The sequence below is a fragment of the Chelonia mydas genome, chromosome 3, assembly GCF_015237465.2.
Source record: "Chelonia mydas isolate rCheMyd1 chromosome 3, rCheMyd1.pri.v2, whole genome shotgun sequence".
In the NCBI taxonomy this organism is placed as follows: domain Eukaryota; kingdom Metazoa; phylum Chordata; order Testudines; family Cheloniidae; genus Chelonia; species Chelonia mydas.
Window position 1 is genome coordinate 113,193,606 of NC_057851.1, and position 19,240 is coordinate 113,212,845.

Genomic DNA, 19,240 nt, shown 5'->3' on the forward strand with positions numbered 1-19,240 from the left:
CAGTAGGTGCAGTGGAGAATTGACAGCGAAAGGGATCAATACAATGGCTTGAGTAATAAGTAAACAAGTAAGAAAATTGTTAAAAATGAGGTTATGAAAACTCAGATTTCCAAATTATTTTCCATGTGAGTTGACAATTTAGGAACATTTAAATGTACTGGAAAAGAAATGGATAATAGATAAAGACTCAGTGACAATCAGATGGAGGAAACCAATGAACAATATAAAGGAGTCCAATTTTAGAACCTAATCCTGCAAACACTTACATGAGCAATCCCTACCCATTATGAATGCTGTCATTGACTACATAAGGCTGCTACTCTGAAACCTACATAAGGATTAGGAAGTGAGGTACTGTTTGTGGGATCAGACCCTCGTTTGCATCTTTTCATATGCACTGCATCCCTAAAAACTTTACAGACTTCAATAACAGAATGAGAGAGAAATAAGAGTGGAGAAAGTAATTAATAGGTGCCTGTGACAATAAAGGAATTGGAAACCACTGGCCCACCAATAGTTAATCCTGATTGCTATTTCCATCTACTCGTGGCAAATTCCAAGCAATTCACCTGCAGGGGATTTTGTCTTGTCTAATACCTTCATTTTGAAAAGGAGCACAGTTTCCGTAAGTATACAGGTTTCTATTTTATCCCACTTTCCCATCTTCTGACAGTTTTTGTTTTATGCTGCTTGGCTGAATATTGTAGAAATAGCACATCCCCTTTCCCTCCTTCCCTGAACTTTTGTTAGTTATCCTTACCTTTTAACATTACTCAGCATCTTAGTTTGTGGTAGTTAAGTACATTTATGATTAACACCCCAATTCTCCAACCTAAATCTCTTCTGTTCGAGCTTTGATTCAGTTTCACCATGCAGTACTTAAGCATTCAGCACTACCTCTGGCCATTAGTAGAAAGTACAAGCTTGCCTCCAAATAGAAAAACTATGAAATGCAGAACACGCGGGAGAGCTCAAACTGTCATGCAGGTTTATAAACGCAGAACAAAGTTATCAGAGCTTTGATGGATCATGATCCGACTCAAAACTGACAAAGAGAAAATCAGGGCTGATTTCTAATGGGAAAAGTTAATCTAGGTGGCTAGAACGCATTTCCTCCCACTGCACTGTAATAACATTAAGATCAGTTCTGTTTTATGTATGTTTTCCTTTAACAATATAGCACTGCCTGCAGCATTTCACTTCAGCCTCATTACAATTAGAACGTCCCCTGAAATGTGGAGTGTGTGTAGTCGGGGCCTGGGGAAAGTGGTGTTGTAAGAACCAACCACTGGAACAAGATCCAAGTTTCATGACTGATCCCATCAACATCATGGGCCAAACCAAAACCCCAGATCTGAACATCCACCTCACTGAGGATGACTATAATTTACCTGAGAGACAAAGTGGGTGAAGTAATATCTTTTATTGGATCAACTTCTGTTGGTTAAAGAGACAAGCTTTCTAACTACACAGAGCTCTTCTTCAGGTCTGTGAAAGGTACTGAGGGTATGTCTATACTTGAAGTGCTACAATGGCACATCTACAGCTCTGCATCTTTGCCGCTGTAGTGCTTTAGCATAGGTGCTACCTAAAGCTGATGGGAAGGGTTCTCCCATCAGCAAAGGCAATCCACCCCCGAGAGGCAATAGCCAGGTCAGTAGAAGAATTCTTCTGCCAACCTAGCACTGTCTATGCTGGGGGTTAATTCAGTTTAACTACCTTGCTGAGAGGTGAGGATTTTTTACATCCCTGAGCAACGTAGCTGGATTGACCTAACCTTTTAGTGTAGACCAAGCCTCAGAGTGTCAAAGCTAAATATAAGGTAGAGCAGACTGTTTAGCATAAGTAGTTAACACACATTGTAAGAGTTCATTCCAGGTAAAGTGGCCCATTAACATCTCTGCAGTCATAGGACAAAAAAGGAGGGTTAGTGAGTTACAGATTTTTGTAACAAGCCATAAATCCAGTGTCTCTGTTCAGTCCATGATTTTTAGTGTCTAGCAGAGTTATGAATTTAAGCTCCCAGCCTCCTCTTTTGAAGGTGTTCTGCAGATTTCCTTTGAAACTGTGGCCTTAGAGGTCAGATACACAGTGATAACTTTGTAAAAAAATGTTCGCCGACAGGTGATAGGGTGTTTTTATCTTTTATCATTTTTCTGAGTGAGTTCATTTGAGAGCATAATCATTGTCTGGTTTCACCCACATAGTTGTTATTTGGGGCATTTAATGAACTGGGTGAGGTACAGCACATATTGTGATAGGTATGTGTAGAACCCGTGGATCCTGGAAGGTGTGATGTGGAGGGTATTGACCATCGTAGCCTCAGAGATATGTCTGTAGGTTTTGCACCTTTTGTTATGGCAAGGTCTGGTGCTGCATTCAGTTGGCATGTCCTGGTCTGTGGTGAGCTTGCTTCTGATGATGAGCTTGGAGAGGTTGGAGGGGCAGAGTTGTTTGAAGGCCAGAAAAGAGGGTTCAAGAAAGATTTCTTTCAGGGTATGGTCCTCATGAAGTATGGATTGTAACTGTTTAATAAAAGCCTGTAAGGGTTCTATTGTTAGGTGGTAGGTGACAACTAGGGGTGTTCCCAATCCTTATTTTTACCTGTCCTTAAATTTACCTGTCCTTATTTGTCTGTACCAAGGAACTAGAGCCAATAAACACATCTCCAGTCTCTTTCCTCCTCTTCCTCCCACTTTCATCCAGCAGACCCGCTAGAATGGGACAACACAAAATTGGGGTCACAGAATTGAGACCTCAGATCTCAGTCTTTTCAAAGCTTGTGACCATTTTTACAGTAAAGAGGTGACAGAATTCATTATTATTTCAGGCATGCTGGTGAAGGTTACATGAGCATTTCACCGATCTAATGCTTGATATAAGAAGCAATGTAGCAATCTCTGCTCTCTATGTCTTTTAACCTCTCCCATCTAACACTGGTAGTATTTCCTAATTTCCCCTCTCCAAAGCTAGCATTTTAAAAGCCACTTTGCTTTTCCCTGCACCTTCATCAGCCTGAAGAGCAAAGATGCCTAGTTCCTGGTTTGCACGTCAATTATCATTGGCTAGAGTTGTTAGACCAAGTCAAGTTCAGTTTGTCTTTAAAGCAACAACAGTTATTCTATCCATAATTCATGTTTGATGTGGAGCAGAAATACTGGGAAGGGAAAACGATTAAAAAATATGAGTCCCTCTGTCACAATTATTGTGCACTATTGTGTAATCTTGTGTGGCATCGCCAAAACAGGGATCGTTGCATTTTTACTCTCTCACTCGGCCATTTAACACAGAGTTTCTTTAGGAGGTGAAACAATCTTTGAGCTCCAAGAAGAAGTATGAATAAGAGTGTCTGGAGCCTCCCTGCTTAGGATTTTCAGTCTAAAGGCCATGGTCCAGGCCACTTCCTACAATGCCAGGGTCTCTCATTCTCCTCTCCCCACACCATGCCAGAAGTAGTGACTAAGTAGTAACAGGGCTATGAACAATTTTGCTCTCCGAGCATTGTGTAGACACAGCTAGGTTGACAGAGAAATTCTTCCATCAGTCTAGTTACTGCCTCTCAGAGAGATAGATGAACTACATTGATGGACCAACCCATTCCATCGATGTAGGAAGCGTTTACACTACAGTTCCAAAGCAGTGTCGATGTAGTTGCTGTAGAGTAAGGATGCTCTTAGATGTAATTGTGTACTTTCATCACAGGTTAGATCCTGCGAACTCCGTATGGCCCAAGGCTACTTGGAGATTCATGCTGTAGCAGCCATAACTCACATTTTCTTTCTTTGCTGAATCTGCATCTCAGATTTCATAACATTTTAATATAATAGTTTTTCTTCACATTGTAAACTGATAATCATATCAATGGATTTAAATTGTTTACCAAAAAGAAGGGAGTTGGTTCAACTACAAATGGCAGACTTACAATTTATAAATACTAAAAGGATATTTGGGATGGGGATTTAGTTGGGGACTGGTCCTGCTTTGAGCAGGGGGTTGGACTAGATGACCTCCTGAGGTCCCTTCCAACCTTGATATTCTATGATTCTATGATGCATTACAGCATCCTTAACCATGGAGAACACTACATCATAAGATCTGTTTTCCAGCTCTTTAAATTCAAGTCTGTGCTAAGCAGCTAGGCTTGGATTACAAATGAACCAATCCATACTTTAGTCCCAAAAGCAACTGAAAGAGATGAAAAATAAATCTGAGCGTATTATACGTTACTGTGCTAGCCCATGCCCAGCAGAAAAACAGCTTTACTTGAGAGCTACAGCAGGGAGAATATGGCAAACATTTCCATATTTTATTTGTTTTATAGTAATTTGCTTGCAATGTATTTCCCTTCCTTTCGTGCTCACTTTCTGCTAAGAAACAAGTGATTGACTTTCAGTAGCATGGCTGGTTGCAGAAAGCAAATTTTAAGCATGCATGCGTGAGAACTTGAGGGAAGTGAATTTTAAATTCACTGTTCAAAATAATTCACAGAGGAAACTTGATTATAATAGCTAGCCTCATTCAGTGTGGAACAGAAATAATCTGATGTGATTGCTAGCACCAATAACTAGAGGATCACACACTTTGTTGCTTCTGAAGGCTAAGCAAATAGCACACACCAACAAGGGCTCCTTGCATTCCTCCATTCCCTCATCGTATGCTCCCTGTGTGCTACCCTCCCCTCCCCACGTATTTCAGGGGCTCCCTACAACACCCCCATTCCCTCCCTTCTGCTGAGGGCTATACCTGTCTCCAATCCCCCCAGCTAGGGGTCCTCTGTGTGTGCCCCCCTGTCAACCTCCCCATATCAGGGTTCCCTATTTTCCCCCAACACTAGGGGCTCTGTGTGCTCTCCTGTTCCCCATTTCAGCCTCATATCTCTCAATCCCCCCTTCCCCGCCATGGCTGGGTCTCTGTGTGCCCCCACATTTATCTCCTCTGCCACATGCTAGGGCTCTCTATCCCTTCATGTCCCTCTCCCCCATTCCCTTGTCCTCCATTCTCCCCCCACAAGCACACCAGGGGCTCTATATGGCTTCCATTTCCCCGTCTCCCCATGCCTCCCATTTCTTCCTTCCCCCGCCTTACCAGAGTCTCCCATTCTCCCCTCCCCTGCCATTGGTTCTGTGTGCCTTCTCTTCCCACTTCCCCCCATTCTGGGGTTCCTCATTCTTCCCACACCCCATGCCAGAAGCTCTGTGCCAGAAGCCCCTATTTCCCCCTTCCCCACTATGGCAGGGTCTCTAAGTGTCCCCCATGCCTCCAATCTCCTCCATCCACACCAACGGCTTTGTGGGACTCCCATTATCTCCTTCCCCCCATTCTCCCTTTCCCCTCATCATTCTTATTTCTTTTCTTTCTGTATGGGAAGTAAGTCTCTTAGGGTGTCAATGTTTTTAACTGTATTGTGAGGGTCTGCAGAGGAGAGACATGGAGTACTGTTAAGCAGGAAGGTGTTAATGGGTTCCATCAGACTGAAGGATGCCAGGGCTTCCATGTGTCTCCCATTTACCCCTTTCAGCTTTTTCTGGTTTTCTCCAAAATCAATAGGGTTCTGCCCATTAATCCCTAGAACATTGCCTGAAATTTGTGAACTGATCAGGTGCAGCATTCAAAAGTTCTCATGTTGCAGCCAGCCAGCCAGCCAGAGAAATGCCATTGAACTGAGTGTCAGACTTGACTTCGCTCAGCTAAAAACTAGGCAATGTAGCATGGATTTTAAATTTCAATAGCAAGCCATAGACTTAATGAAGTTTACAAAATCTATTTACTGACTACTTTCAGATAAATACATTTGAGAAAATCATGATGTGTTTGCAGACAATCTACAAACAGAAAAGGGGTGACGCTGGTCAAATAAATTATTCATTACAAATTATACACTCCGCTCTGCTGAGAATTTACCAATAAAACTGAGAACTGAGCCTGGGGGAAACTCTTGGTGATAAAGATGCCATCTGTATCACTGCCTGATTCGGCTGTTATTCTTATACCATGGTACAACACATTTCCGAACGTACAAAGAGGTTACACCCCTATGACCAAAGGTGCTCAGATACTATAATGATGGGTGTAGTATGAAACATTAATAGACAGATGGTCTGCCTGACAGATAGTGAGGTTTTGATTTATTTATTAAAAAGAAAGAAAAAACTGTATTCAGTTGAAATTGCAGAAGGATGTTACAACTGCACATAGAGGACTCTGACCAGAACACCTTTTCTCCCACAGGATCTTTAATTACCATAAATGGTCAGATTCTTTGGTTTATGTCTTATCTGTGTCATATATGACAAATATTTGCAGAAGGACAGGGTGCCTCTAAACACCTACTAAATCACCAGTATCACTTGAATCTAGTAAATCCCCTCTTAGGGTGATCTGTTGTTATGAACTTTACAAACAAGACCCCAAGAAAACAACAGGGAACATGCATTAGATCATAAAATCATAGATGTGTAGGACTGGAAGGGACCTCAAGAGATTATCTAGTCCCATCCTCTGCACTCAAGGCAGGACTACGTAATAGCTAGACCATTCCTGACAGGTTTTTGTCTAACCTGTTCTTAAAAACTCAAATGATGGAGATTCCACAAGCTCCCTAGGCAATTTATTCCAATGCTTAACTATCATGACAGTTAGGAAGTGTTTCCTAACGTCCAACCTAAACCTCCCTTGCTGCAATTTAAACCCATTGCTTCTTGCTTCTTGAGTATCCTAGGATGTATTTCATCAGGCTCTGCCAACTTGAAGACATCTACATTGTCTAAGTAATTTTTAGCTTGTTCTTCCCCTGTTTTAGCCTCAGATCCTACCTCATTTTCACTGGTGTTCACTGTGTAAGATGTCCAATCACTCATAACCTTTTTATGTAAACGGAGACAAAAAAGTTGTGTAACACATTTGCCATTTCCACATTTTCTGTTATTGTCTTTTCCCCCTCATTGAGTAATAGACCTACCCTCTCCTTGCTTCTAATGTATTTGTAGAATGTTTTCTTGTTACTCTTTATGTCTCTAGCTAGTTTAATCTCATTTTGTTCCTGGCCCTTTTTAATTTTGTCCCTACAAGCTTGTGTTGTTTGTTTATATTCATCCTTTGTAATTTGATCTAGTTTCCTCTTTTTGTAGGACTTTTTTTTGAGTTTTAAATCACAGAAGATCTCCTGGTTAAGGCAGGGTGGCCTCTTGCCATCCTTTCTATCTTTCCTAGACAGTGGGATAGTTTGCTCTTGTGCCCTTAATAATAATTGCATTGAAAAACTGCCAACTCTCCTTAACTATATTTACCTTAGATTTGCTTGCCATCAGATCTTACCTAACAACTCCCTGAGTTTGCTAAAGTCTGCCTTCCTGAAATCCATTATCTTTATTCTGCTGTTTTCCCTTCATTATCACTTTCAGCCAAGCTTCCTTACACTTTCAAATTTTCAACCAGTTCCTTCCTATTTGACACAATCAAATCTAGATGTTCCTCGCCTCAGATCGGCAACAGCGCCTCATTACGTAAACACAAGAAATCGTATTAAATTACTTCAAACTGTTCTCCACAAGTTCGTACCATGAAAATGTAGTGACAGATCATCAGCTTATGCAAATCATCATAGTTCCGCTGACTTCAATGAAGTCACACCAATTTATACCAGCAGAGAACATAAGAACATTAGAATGGCTATACTGGGTCAGACCAATGCTCCCGCTAACCCAGTACTGTCTTCCAACAGTGAACAATGCCAGGTGTTTCAGAAGGAATTAACAGAACAAGCGCTCATTGAGTGATCCATCCCCTGTTATCCACTCCCAAATTCTAGCAAACAGAGCATGGTGTTGCATCCCGGACCATCATGGCTAATAGCCACTGAAGGACCTATCCTCCATGAACTTATCTAGTTCTTTTTTTAATCTTGTTATAGTTTCAGCTTTCACAACATCCTCTGGCAACAAGTTCCACAGGTTGACTGTGCATTGTGTGAAGAAATATTTCCTTTTGTTTGTTTAAAACCTGCTGCTTATTAGTTTCATTGGGTTCTTGTTCCCCTAGTTCTTGTGTTATGTGAAGGAGTAAATAACATTTCCTTATTCATGTTCTCCATACTAGTCAAGATTTTGTAGACCTCTTTCATATCTCCTGTTAGTCATCTCTTTTCCAAGTGGAAGAGCCAGAAGATCTGACCCATTGTATCTTACCACACGGTTCTCCTGACTGACTCTAGATATTTTTTTAATAATAAAGCTTTCACCTTCTAAATTATAGCTGATGGTGGGCCAGATTCTGCTTTCATTGACACTGGTGTAAATTTGAAGTAAATCTGACTTCAGTGGCATTATTCCAGTTATGTACCAGGACAAATGAGAGTAGGATGTGGCCTATTACTTTTTCAATTAAAAGGCAAGTAGTTCCATCTGTTTTTCTTATCTTAAAAATAGAAAAATATTATTTATAAGTAGTTCCCAGTTTTTCTCTGAACTTCCCATTGATTCCATTCCCATTATAATAAATAACACAAAACTAGAACAAAAGTGCTTGAGTAATAACAACATCATTTCTGAATAGAGCATCTGGCCCTTATTTACTTTACCTCCACTAGAGGTACATAGCATTAAAAATATCCTTGACTTTGATAGAAAATGACATATATGCAAGACTTTGAAATCCTCTAGAGCTACCAGGTAGATTCTCAACTGATGTAAATCAGTTTAGCTGCACTGATTTCAAGGCAGCTATAAAATGAGTGATGATTTATTTCAATGGAGTAATTCCAATTTGCACCAGTTCAGGATCTGGCCTGTCATCTTTAATAGTTTTTATTGAATATTTATCCTCATAACACAGAGGCAAGATAGCATCTACAAGGAGGCCAAACACAGATCTAGTGTAACAGTGCCAACAAGCTTACAAATATGTAAAACAAATCCACATTTTTAAGAGCTGAAATTCCCTTGCTATCTCTCTTCAGTCAAGATATAGCCAAAAAAAAAAGAGCAAAAATGAGATTCAGTAATGAATATATCATGATCCAATATTAGACATGCTTGTGGCTGTTAAAAAGTGACATTCCTAATTAAATGCAAACATTCACTAATCAATCTGCTACTAACATGCACCTGGAGCTGCAGCTAGCAAGAGATGTCAAGAGTAACAAGAAGGGTTTCTTCAGGTATGTTGGCAACAAGAAGAAAGCCAAGGAAAGTGTGGGCCCCTTACTGAATGAGGGAGGCAACCTAGTGACAGAGGATGTGGAAAAAGCTAATGTGCTCAATGTTTTTTTTGCCTCTGTCTTCACTAACAAGGACAGCTCCCAGACTGCTGCGCTGGGCATCGCAACATGGGGAGTAGATGGCCAGCCCTCTGTGGAGAAAGAGGTGGTTAGGGACTATTTAGAAAAGCTGGACGTGCACAAGTCTATGGGGCCGGATGAGTTGCATCCGAGAGTGCTAAAGGAATTGGCGGCTGTGATTGCAGAGCCATTGGCCATTATCTTAGAAAACTCGTGGCGAACGGGGGAAGTCCCAGATGACTGGAAAAAGGCTAATGTAGTGCCAATCTTTAAAAAAGGGAAGAAGGAGGATCCTGGGAACTACAGGCCAGTCAGCCTCACCTCAGTCCCCGGAAAAATCATGGAGCAGGTCCTCAAGGAATCAATCCTGAAGCACTTACACAAGAGGAAAGTGATCAGGAACAGTCAGCATGGATTCACCAAGGGTAGGTCATGCCTGACTAATCTAATAGCCTTCTATGATGAGATTACTGATTCTGTGGATGAAGGGAAAGCAGTGGATATATTGTTTCTTGACTTTAGCAAAGCTTTTGACACGGTCTCCCACAGTATTCTTGTCAGCAAGTTAAAGAAGTATGGGCTGGATGAATGCACTATAAGGTGGGTAGAAAGCTGGCTAGATTGTCGGGCTCAACGGGTAGTGATCAATGGCTCCATGTCTAGTTGGCAGCCGGTGTCTAGTGGAGTGCCCCAGGGGTCGGTCCTGGGGCCGGTTTTGTTCAATATCTTCATAAATGATCTGGAGGATGGTGTGGATTGCACTCTCAGCAAATTTGCGGATGATACTAAACTGGGAGGAGTGGTAGATATGCTGGAGGGCAGGGATAGGATACAGAGGGACCTAGACAAATTGGAGGATTGGGCCAAAAGAAACCTGATGCGGTTCAATAAGGATAAGTGCAGGGTCCTGCACTTAGGACGGAAGAACCCAATGCACAGCTACAGACTAGGGACCGAATGGCTAGGCAGCAGTTCTGCGGAAAAGGACCTAGGGGTTACAGTGGACGAGAAGCTGGATATGAGTCAGCAGTGTGCCCTTGTTGCCAAGAAGGCCAATGGCATTTTGGGATGTATAAGTAGGGGCATAGCGAGCAGATCGAGGGACGTGATCGTTCCCCTCTATTCGACATTGGTGAGGCCTCATCTGGAGTACTGTGTCCAGTTTTGGGCCCCACACTACAAGAAGGACGTGGATAAATTGGAGAGAGTCCAGCGAAGGGCAACAAAAATGATTAGGGGTCTGGAACACATGACTTATGAGGAGAGGCTGAGGGAACTGGGATTGTTTAGTCTGCGGAAGAGAAGAATGAGGGGGGATTTGATAGCTGCTTTCAACTACCTGAGAGGTGGTTCCAGAGAGGATGGTTCTAGACTATTCTCAGTGGTAGAAGAGGACAGGACAAGGAGTAATGGTCTCAAGTTGCAGTGGGGGGGTTTAGGTTGGATATTAGGAAAAACTTTTTCACTAAGAGGGTGGTGAAACACTGGAATGCGTTACCTAGGGAGGTGGTAGAATCTCCTTCCTTGGAAGTTTTTAAGGTCAGGCTTGACAAAGCCTTGGCTGGGATGATTTGATTGGGGATTGGTCCTGCTTTGAGCAGGGGGTTGGACTAGATGACCTCCTGAGGTCCCTTCCAACCCTGATATTCTATGATTCTATGATTCTATGTAACACGCCTCTAAATGAAATAGAGGAAAATGGTGCCTACCCAAAGTAGTCAATGAATCAAGCTAAATCAAGATCCCATTTGTAATTTGCAGTGTTTTTGTAGACGTATTGGTCCCAGACTATGAGAGAGACAAGGTAGGTTAAGTAATATATTTTATTGGACCAACTAAATAAAATAAAATAAAAGATATTTCCTCACCTACCTTGTCTCTCTGGGGATCACAGTAGCATTCAATGAGTATCACATGTCCTGAATAAATATGAACTACTAGATTCATAGACTTTAAGGCTGGAAGGGACCATCATGATCATCTAGGCTGACCTCCCGCACATCACAGGCCTCAGAACCTCACCCACCCGCTCCTGTAATACACCCATAACGTCTGGCTAAGTTTAAAGTCCTCAAATCTTGATTTAAAGACTTCAAGTTACAAATAATCCACACTTTATTCTAGTTCAAACCAGCAAGTGACCCACGTCCCATGCTGCAGAGGAAAGCGAAAAAAACCCAGGGTCTCTGCCAATCTGACCTGGGAGGGAAATTGCTTCCTGATCACAAATATGGTGACCAGCTAGACCCTGAGCATGTGGGTGAGATCCTCCTGCCAGATATCTGTGAAAGAATTCTCTGCAGTAACTCAGGGCTTGCCTACACTTGAAACACTACGGTGGTACACCTGCAGAGCTGCATCTGCACTACTGTAGCACTTCATTGTAGACACTGCCTATGCCAGTTGGAGGGGTTCTCCCATAAGGGTAGGTTAATCCACCTCCCCAAGAGGTGGCAGGTAGGTCTATAGAAGAATCCTTCCATTGAACTAGCACTGTCTACACTGGGGATTACGTCAGCTTAACTATGTTGCTCAGGGATGTAGATTTTTCACACCCCTGAGCAATATATCTGGGTATCTAACTTTTTAGTGTAGACCAGGCCTCAGAGCTCTCCCCATCTAGTGCGTTATCTCCAGCCATTGGAGATATTTGCTAATAGCATAAGCATCTGGGTTTTCCATCAAAAAAAGTCCATATGTCTATAACCACAGGGGGCTGGATAATAAAATCAAATGTCCAAACTTGCTGGAAAGGCTGTATTCTCTCCTATGCATATTAGTTCTCCATAGGGGATGCTCCCCTCAAACCCATATATACCCAAGATCTGCAAAGATCTGAAAGGATTCAATGGGGGCAAAGCACATTTGCACAAAGACTATTTGACGCTTCACTGCCATCCAGGTCAGTCCATCTCCCAGATACCCATGGACAGCAAGGCTTGCACAGGAACAGTTCTGCCATGGCCTTCACTGATCATGGCTACCTCTGACATCCATCTGTGGAGGGTGGGGGGTGGGGTGTGGTTCCAATATACAGAGGGGTATGGCATATGAATAACTGCAGAGCCTGTCTGACTAGTATATACTGCATTGGCTTGCAGGCATTGAAGATGGGAAGATTCCACTACAGTCCACATGGTCATCCTTCCCGGTCCTGTTACCCCTCCCACCCTCCCTCATGGAACTGAAACCTTGTAGACCACCTGTGCCAGGGTTTAAGTGGAAGGGGAGGGTGTGACAGAGTTGTGTATCCAGGTGACAGCATGCTGGAAGCTAGCAAGTAACCCAGCACTCTGATCACTTAGGCATCAATCAGCTTTGCTGGAGAAGGTTGATTGGGGTTGGGCAAGCTAGTTGGCTGATCAGGCTGGGAGGCTGGGTGAGCCAAGTAGTCCAGCAGCTGCGGGATATAACAGGGACACAGGAAGGACATACCGGAGGAAAGAGGGTATAACCAGGGCTAGCTGAGCACAGTGTGTACAGAGATCTCAAGGAAAGGAGATCTCTTTCCCATCCTGGCTACATGGGAAAGGCCTAAAGGTAGAGAAACACTGCATATAATATTTCAGCTAGGACTGTATTGGTGTAGGTAATGGGAATGTAAATAAATCACATGAAGTGGCCACACAGTGGAAAGAGTCTGAGAAGTTGCGTAGGCATCTGAGAACAGGGACAGACCATGCCCTGTCACAACCCCATTAAGCAGGATCCACAGTAGCATGCTCTCCTCCACTTGCAGACAAGCAGGAGAGGAAGGGCATAAAATCATATGAGCTTCCAGGGGGAAAAAGTGTATTAATTGAACAGTACTAATACTGCATTCATTCTTCACTACACAGAACTGCCTCATGCAAGGAAATAGCATCATAATCACAGGAACCTTTGCAAGTCTAGAAATAATAGGCGAAGCTGTAAATCTTCCTCTATTTTGAACTTGTCTTGTGATCTTGCAGGCACATCTGCTGAGATTTCTAATTTCTGGGGAGTCACAAAGTTTCAGGCATCTTGAGAATGAAATCTATAAATATGTCAGCCATAGTCTATTTCCAAAAGACAGCCACTTACTTACATTAATTATTATCATTATCAAAGTTATGGTAGCACCTAGGGACCCCAAACAAGGCTAATGGGTCCATTGTGTGCAATACCATACAAACACAAAGACATCCCCTACCCCAGAGAGTTTATGATATAGGTGACAGACAAACAGGGAGGGAGGACAAGGTACCCAAATAAACAGAAGGTAACAGAAATCACAGCCTATCATTTGCCTAACCAGCGTTATACAGGAGAAATCTCCAGGCACCACTTTTGAAGTAGGTTTTAAGGAGGTGGTTAAAAGAGGATGCGATGATAGCTTAATGAATGACGATATGGAGTTTTTCCAAAGGATAGGAAGGTAGGAAAAGTGGGAAAAAGTTTACTTTAAACTTACAGGTTACTGTATATAATTTTTCATCTCAAAATTCTCTCCTTGAAATATGGTATAGGGTAAGACAACTACTTTCAACCACGGGCATAGTTTGGGAGGCTGGGGGAGGCATTGCACCCCCAAACTACAAGCCTTGCCAGGCACAGAATTTGCCCCTCCCCATACGCAGCCCCATTGGCCTGACTGGAGTTGCCCCCCCCAATATAGAAATTATAGTATTTCCTCAAATTGCTTTTTAGTCTTAATTTTCTTCCCCCCCCCACAACTTTTTGTCTCTGCGCATTTCTACACCACAATCAGGTGTGATTGCAGCACCTGTAGATGTACCCAAGCTAACTTTGAGTAACAAAAGCAGTGGAGTAACATACAGCTGCACAAGCTCACCCTGTTTGCTCAGGGCTCCAGGTACACATGAAAGCAGGCTGCCTGGGCTGCCACAGCTTCACTGCTATGGCTATTCAAGCGGACTTAGATTTCTGTTATCAGTTCAGGAAGGTAGGTCACTAGGAACTATGCCTGCAATAAGTATCAGCATCTTCTTGGGTGTTTTCTCACACCTCATTTTTATTGTGTGACAGATAAAGAGCCATATTGCTGAAACATGATCTCTTTGACTGTGTGATTACTAGAACTCCTTACTTTCCCCACTTCCAAAACAACAATAAATGGCCTCAATTCAGGAAAGCACTTAAACACATGCTTCAGTCCCACAGATTTCATATACAGAATGATTACATACTTTCCTGGCTTTCAAAAATGGTAAATAGAAAAAAAAATAGAAATCACTCCAAGAGCTACCTACATAGTCCAAGTTTCAAACAAATGAGTGAAAAAATTCCCCCCGCCCAAAGTTGCATATTATAGGAGGATCTGGCATCTTTGTAAGCTGTTTGGAGCAGGGACCGTCTTTTTGTTCTGTGCGTGTACAAAGCCCAGCACAATGGGGTCCTGGTGCACGGGATCCTAGGTGCTATTGCAGTAAAAATAGCTATACTAACAATAGTAGTTACAGTTGCCTAATACTTTCCATTGTAAGCCTCTCTTTTGATATCTAGTGTTGTGTGTAATTCTGTTACTCAAGCTACTTGTGGGATAGACCATGCTACCTATGCACTACCCTGCAGTAGGGATGGCATGGTGCTGCACTTTTCCAGGGAGGGGACAGCACCAGACTGCAAATCTGCCTAGTCCCAAAGCAGGCCATACAAGTTGGAAAGGCCCTTCAGTTTCCCGTGCTCCACTCCCCTCTCCCCCCCGCAACATGTGCGGAAGGGCCAGGCAAAATCTAGCCCACAAAGGGCCTGGTCCCATTCCTATGTGTCAATAAACAACTCTTACTGACATCAATCACAGCACGACTGGGCCTAGAGAGCACAGCAAGTGAAATAAAATGGCAAATTGATCTTATATGTACTTGTAGATTCAACTGAGAAAATATATGCTAAATATTTGTAGATGCTAAATTAATTTAGTGTCTGTATTTTATGAGTGGTATCATTGCTTTGGCCTGCTAATCATTCATCATAATTTTTCAAATGAATCATACACTGTTAGCTGGTGATGTTTCAATGCAGTGCCTGGACAATTTAGGAAAAAAATAATACATGGCTGGGTGGAGTGGTTATGTTAAATGGTTTTGCACTTCTTAAAAACAATATAGCTTGTTTCTCCCTGTTTGGAGGCATCAGCTCAAGTCTCTCCACGTCATCGTAGTATCAATAAGCTGTTGCTAGGATGTGAATGTTTCCATGGCAATAAGTGAACTCTCTAGCTGCATTGACAGCTAGAATTCCTTTCTCCCTCTCTCTTTCTCACATTATTGAATTCTTTCTTCGTTTCTGAACTAATGTATACATGAAAGTAGAACATGGATGGATAAATTCTGCATTGATTTGGACACTGTGCAATCTCTGTTTCTTCAATGTGACTGCAGTGGTTGGAATGAAGCACGAATCTGGCCGCAAGCATAGTTTGCTGCTTTCTTTTGATTCAGATTTCTAACATGGAGCCAGTACTGTAAGTACCATGCTCAGAAAATGGCCAGAAATCTTGACGAACACAGGTTTTCTTTCAAGAAGCTGAATTTTCAGTCCTGGCATTCTTTCCTCTCTCTTGTTTTGCTCTTTTTTGGGACTACTTAAGAAGGCAGAGTCACTTGTCAGCACACTCGATGAACAGGAACAGGCTGTGGTATGATTGCCACCTGTTGGGTTTGAAACTGCAACTGCAGTGTTGTGAACTGTGAGGTTTCTGGAGCTTCTCGGATCGCGCAGTGGTAGGTTAATCGGGTGTCCTTTAAACAATGTTTTCAGGCCCCGGGAGGATTTACAAAAAAAACCCCCTAAAAGTGTTTTGCTTTAGTTTACATAACCCCTAAGCCTACCCTCCAGAGACTGGCTACCAGAAGCAGCTCTTGGCCTTCTGAGCAGGTGAAAGTGGCAAAAGGTTGGTCAGTGCAGGTGTGCTACCAGAACCATGTCCCTGCCAGTTTTACAAAAAGCAGCATTTTGTCCCAGTTTCTATGAAGCCCTCTTCAGAATCAGGTCTGCTGACCTTGCTGTGTCAGCTCCACCAGTGCAATTGATCGGAGGTTGGCTAATAAATGTGCTCTTCAAAGACCACCCCCACCAGATCTGTCACACATTTCCTCTCCTTCTTCCCACAAGACCTTCCAGTAATTGCTTGCCCCCATTAGCACAAGATCCACATCCCCCTCAGCTGACCAAATCCCCCTGGAAACACTCCAGGACTCTGTGCTTACTCTGTAACTCACTTATTTCTCTCCTCCTGTTGTGAGGTTTAGGTAGGCGTTTTTAGAGCTACCCCATTTTTTGTTGTTGTTGTTGCCAGGCACCTGTTTTTGCTTAACAAGCTATTTAAATAAACACCCATTAAATCAGAAAGGGAAAAAAGGACACTGAACACTCAAAAAAAAAATCAATTGAATCTGCATTTTAACAAACTCCCTCATTCTCTCTCAACTTGCACAGTCTCTTAACGGGAAAATCTCTTGCTTGAAAGTCTTTCAAATGGCATCAAATGTCTCTATTGGGAAAAGGAGAGAGTAAGGCTGGTCGCTTTCATTTCCTAGTTTCTCTTCTTGCTGTTTCTTCTTAAGACAAATGCACACAAAGGGGATGGAGTGAAGAATGACAAAAGATAGGAAAATGAAGCTTCTGTCTCTAGGTTTTGCAGTTCATTTTCTAGAGGACCACAAGCACAGCATATGACCCAACTAGCCACTCCTGGACCCTGGCTTCATATTCCTGGTTGTAAAAAAAAAACCCAAACACACATCTGGCTCGATTGCTCCAATTTTCTTCTCACCAGGCTTTAGAAGGCAAAACTTACACTGCTAACAGGCTTCTCTGTCATTATGTTCAGCTGTAACTGGTCACAGCAGGGAGTTGTTAGATGACATTTCTCCTGGCTGCCTACAATGGACTCTTGTTAGACAGCCGGCAAAAAGGGGAAGGTACTGAGGTAAAAGCTGAGGTAAAAATAACACACAAGGAAGGGGGAATTAACAGAAACTTTAAGTTCACATTTTAAATCGGGGTGACCAACCTGTGGCTCCGGAGCCACATGTGGCTCTTCAGAAGTTAATATGAGGCTCTTTGTATAGGCACCGACTCCAGGGCCGGAGCTATGGGTGCCAACTTTCCATTGTGCTGGGGGGCGCTCACTGCTCAACCCCTGGCTTTGCCACAGGCCCTGCCCCCACTCCACCCCTTCCCACCCCCTCCTCTGAGCCTGCCGTGTCCTCACTCCTCCCCATCCCCCTCCAAGCCTCCTGCACACCACGAAACAGCTGATCGGGAGGTGTGAGGAGGAGGGAGGGGGAGGTGCTGATCAGTAGGGCTGCCGGTGGGCAGAAGGCACCGGGAGGGGGGCGGGGGGAATGGATGGGAGGCTGCTGACATATTACTGTGGCTCTTTGCCAATGTACATTGATAAATTCTGGCCTCTTCTCAGGCTCAAGTTGCCCTCCCCCCCATCCCCCGTCTTAGATAATTGCTCCAGACATGGCAATGGAGATGGTCCTTCTAGCTCCCTTTCTTTGTCTTGTATAGTCAGATCATCTTCCAGGAAGAAGGGGAAAAAAGGCTGAATGAAGTGATAGTAAATCTCTGTATCCCAGCAGGTAGTAGCAGTGGTGACAGTGATCAGCCATGGTGAGATAATTAGCCCTGCTAGAGATGACATCCCTGGGACTCAAATTATTTATGAAGACAAAGCTCTTTGGTGAAATCTGATCTCTTCTGAATACAAACTCACACAAAACAAAACAAAAATGGGGGAAGAATTTCAGACCCCACGTATGAGGTCTTCAGCCCACCACATCTCCCTCAAAATACTCAAGCTGAGCAGTGTGCTAGACTGTCAATATGCTCATCATATTTTTTAGGAACTATGTCTAAACATTTCTGGCATGTGGTATTTAATGTGTTTGTTTGCCAAATGGTTTTGGCAACATTCCTTGATTATATAATATGAATAGATTTCCCAGGCATGCATCCCAGGTACACAGATTAAGGAGGTCACAAGTTAAGGAGAAATGTGTCTGGAACTCCCTTGCTAAAATATTCACAGTACATTGTTGCCTTTCAGCCTCTGCCCTAGGCTGTTCCTTTGTTTTCCAAAGTTAGTTCCTTGTAACTACATTCTGTGGAGAAACTCCCAGTCAGAGGACCATCAGCAAATCCTAGGGTGTCCCAGCTCACAGTGATGTTCCTCAGTATCACAAAACACATCTCCCCATACTTTTTGCTTTCCCTTACTTTGTCAGTCTATTGTTAATATCAGACAGATTATAGATATTGAATTTTGTGTCTTCCACCAGCATATGTGCTATTCAATGCCTTTGAAAAACTGTTCCCGGCTTCACAGCTCTTCAGACCCATTTGCCTATCTGAAATTTTCATAGTTTAAAAATTGCTGTACTGATTTCCTACAAAGATCAGCTCCTCAGCTGGTATAAGTATGTGTAGTGCCCTGGAAGTCGGAGACAGGTCTATTTACATAGGCCCAGGTATTTTGCAGCTCTCATTAGGCCAGGATTTGATGAAAATGGTGGAGTAAGCTACATGATGCTAGGTCAGCATCCACAAGTGTAACTGGCATGCTGAAAAACTGCAAGGAGAGGTTGTTGCTGGAAAAACAACTAATGATGTAAGAAAAAACTCAGAATTGCCTTTAGCTGTGATTGAAAAGGCTTCAGCCTGTTAGACATTCATAGCTTTAAAATTACTTCTCAGATTGTTTTCAGGTAGTTTCATTTAAATAAACAGTAGGCTAAATTCAGAGGTGGCATAAATGGTGCGCTAAATTGGTTATCAGAGTAAGCTGATTGCAATTTACAGCCCAAAAGACTAATCCAAAGCCCACTGAGGTCAATGGAAATCTAACCATAAACTTCAGTGGATCCAAGAGGGAATGAGGAGAGGACATGGCAAGAAAACTTACTTGTAAGGGCCAGGCAATGTAAGAAGGAATAAAATAAAGCAGGGGTCCTGAGCTAATTTCATTTACAC

The 19,240-nt window shown here is 42.8% G+C and overlaps 1 long non-coding RNA gene across 1 annotated transcript; it reads left to right on the forward strand.

Annotated features, from left to right (window-relative positions):
* The first annotated feature begins 7,967 nt into the window (after positions 1-7,967).
* Positions 7,968-18,392, forward strand: LOC122465092. Its single transcript, XR_006289656.1, has 3 exons — positions 7,968-8,146; positions 12,649-12,653; positions 18,381-18,392. It is a non-coding gene; the product is annotated as an uncharacterized LOC122465092 (long non-coding RNA).
* Positions 18,393-19,240: the final 848 nt, after the last annotated feature.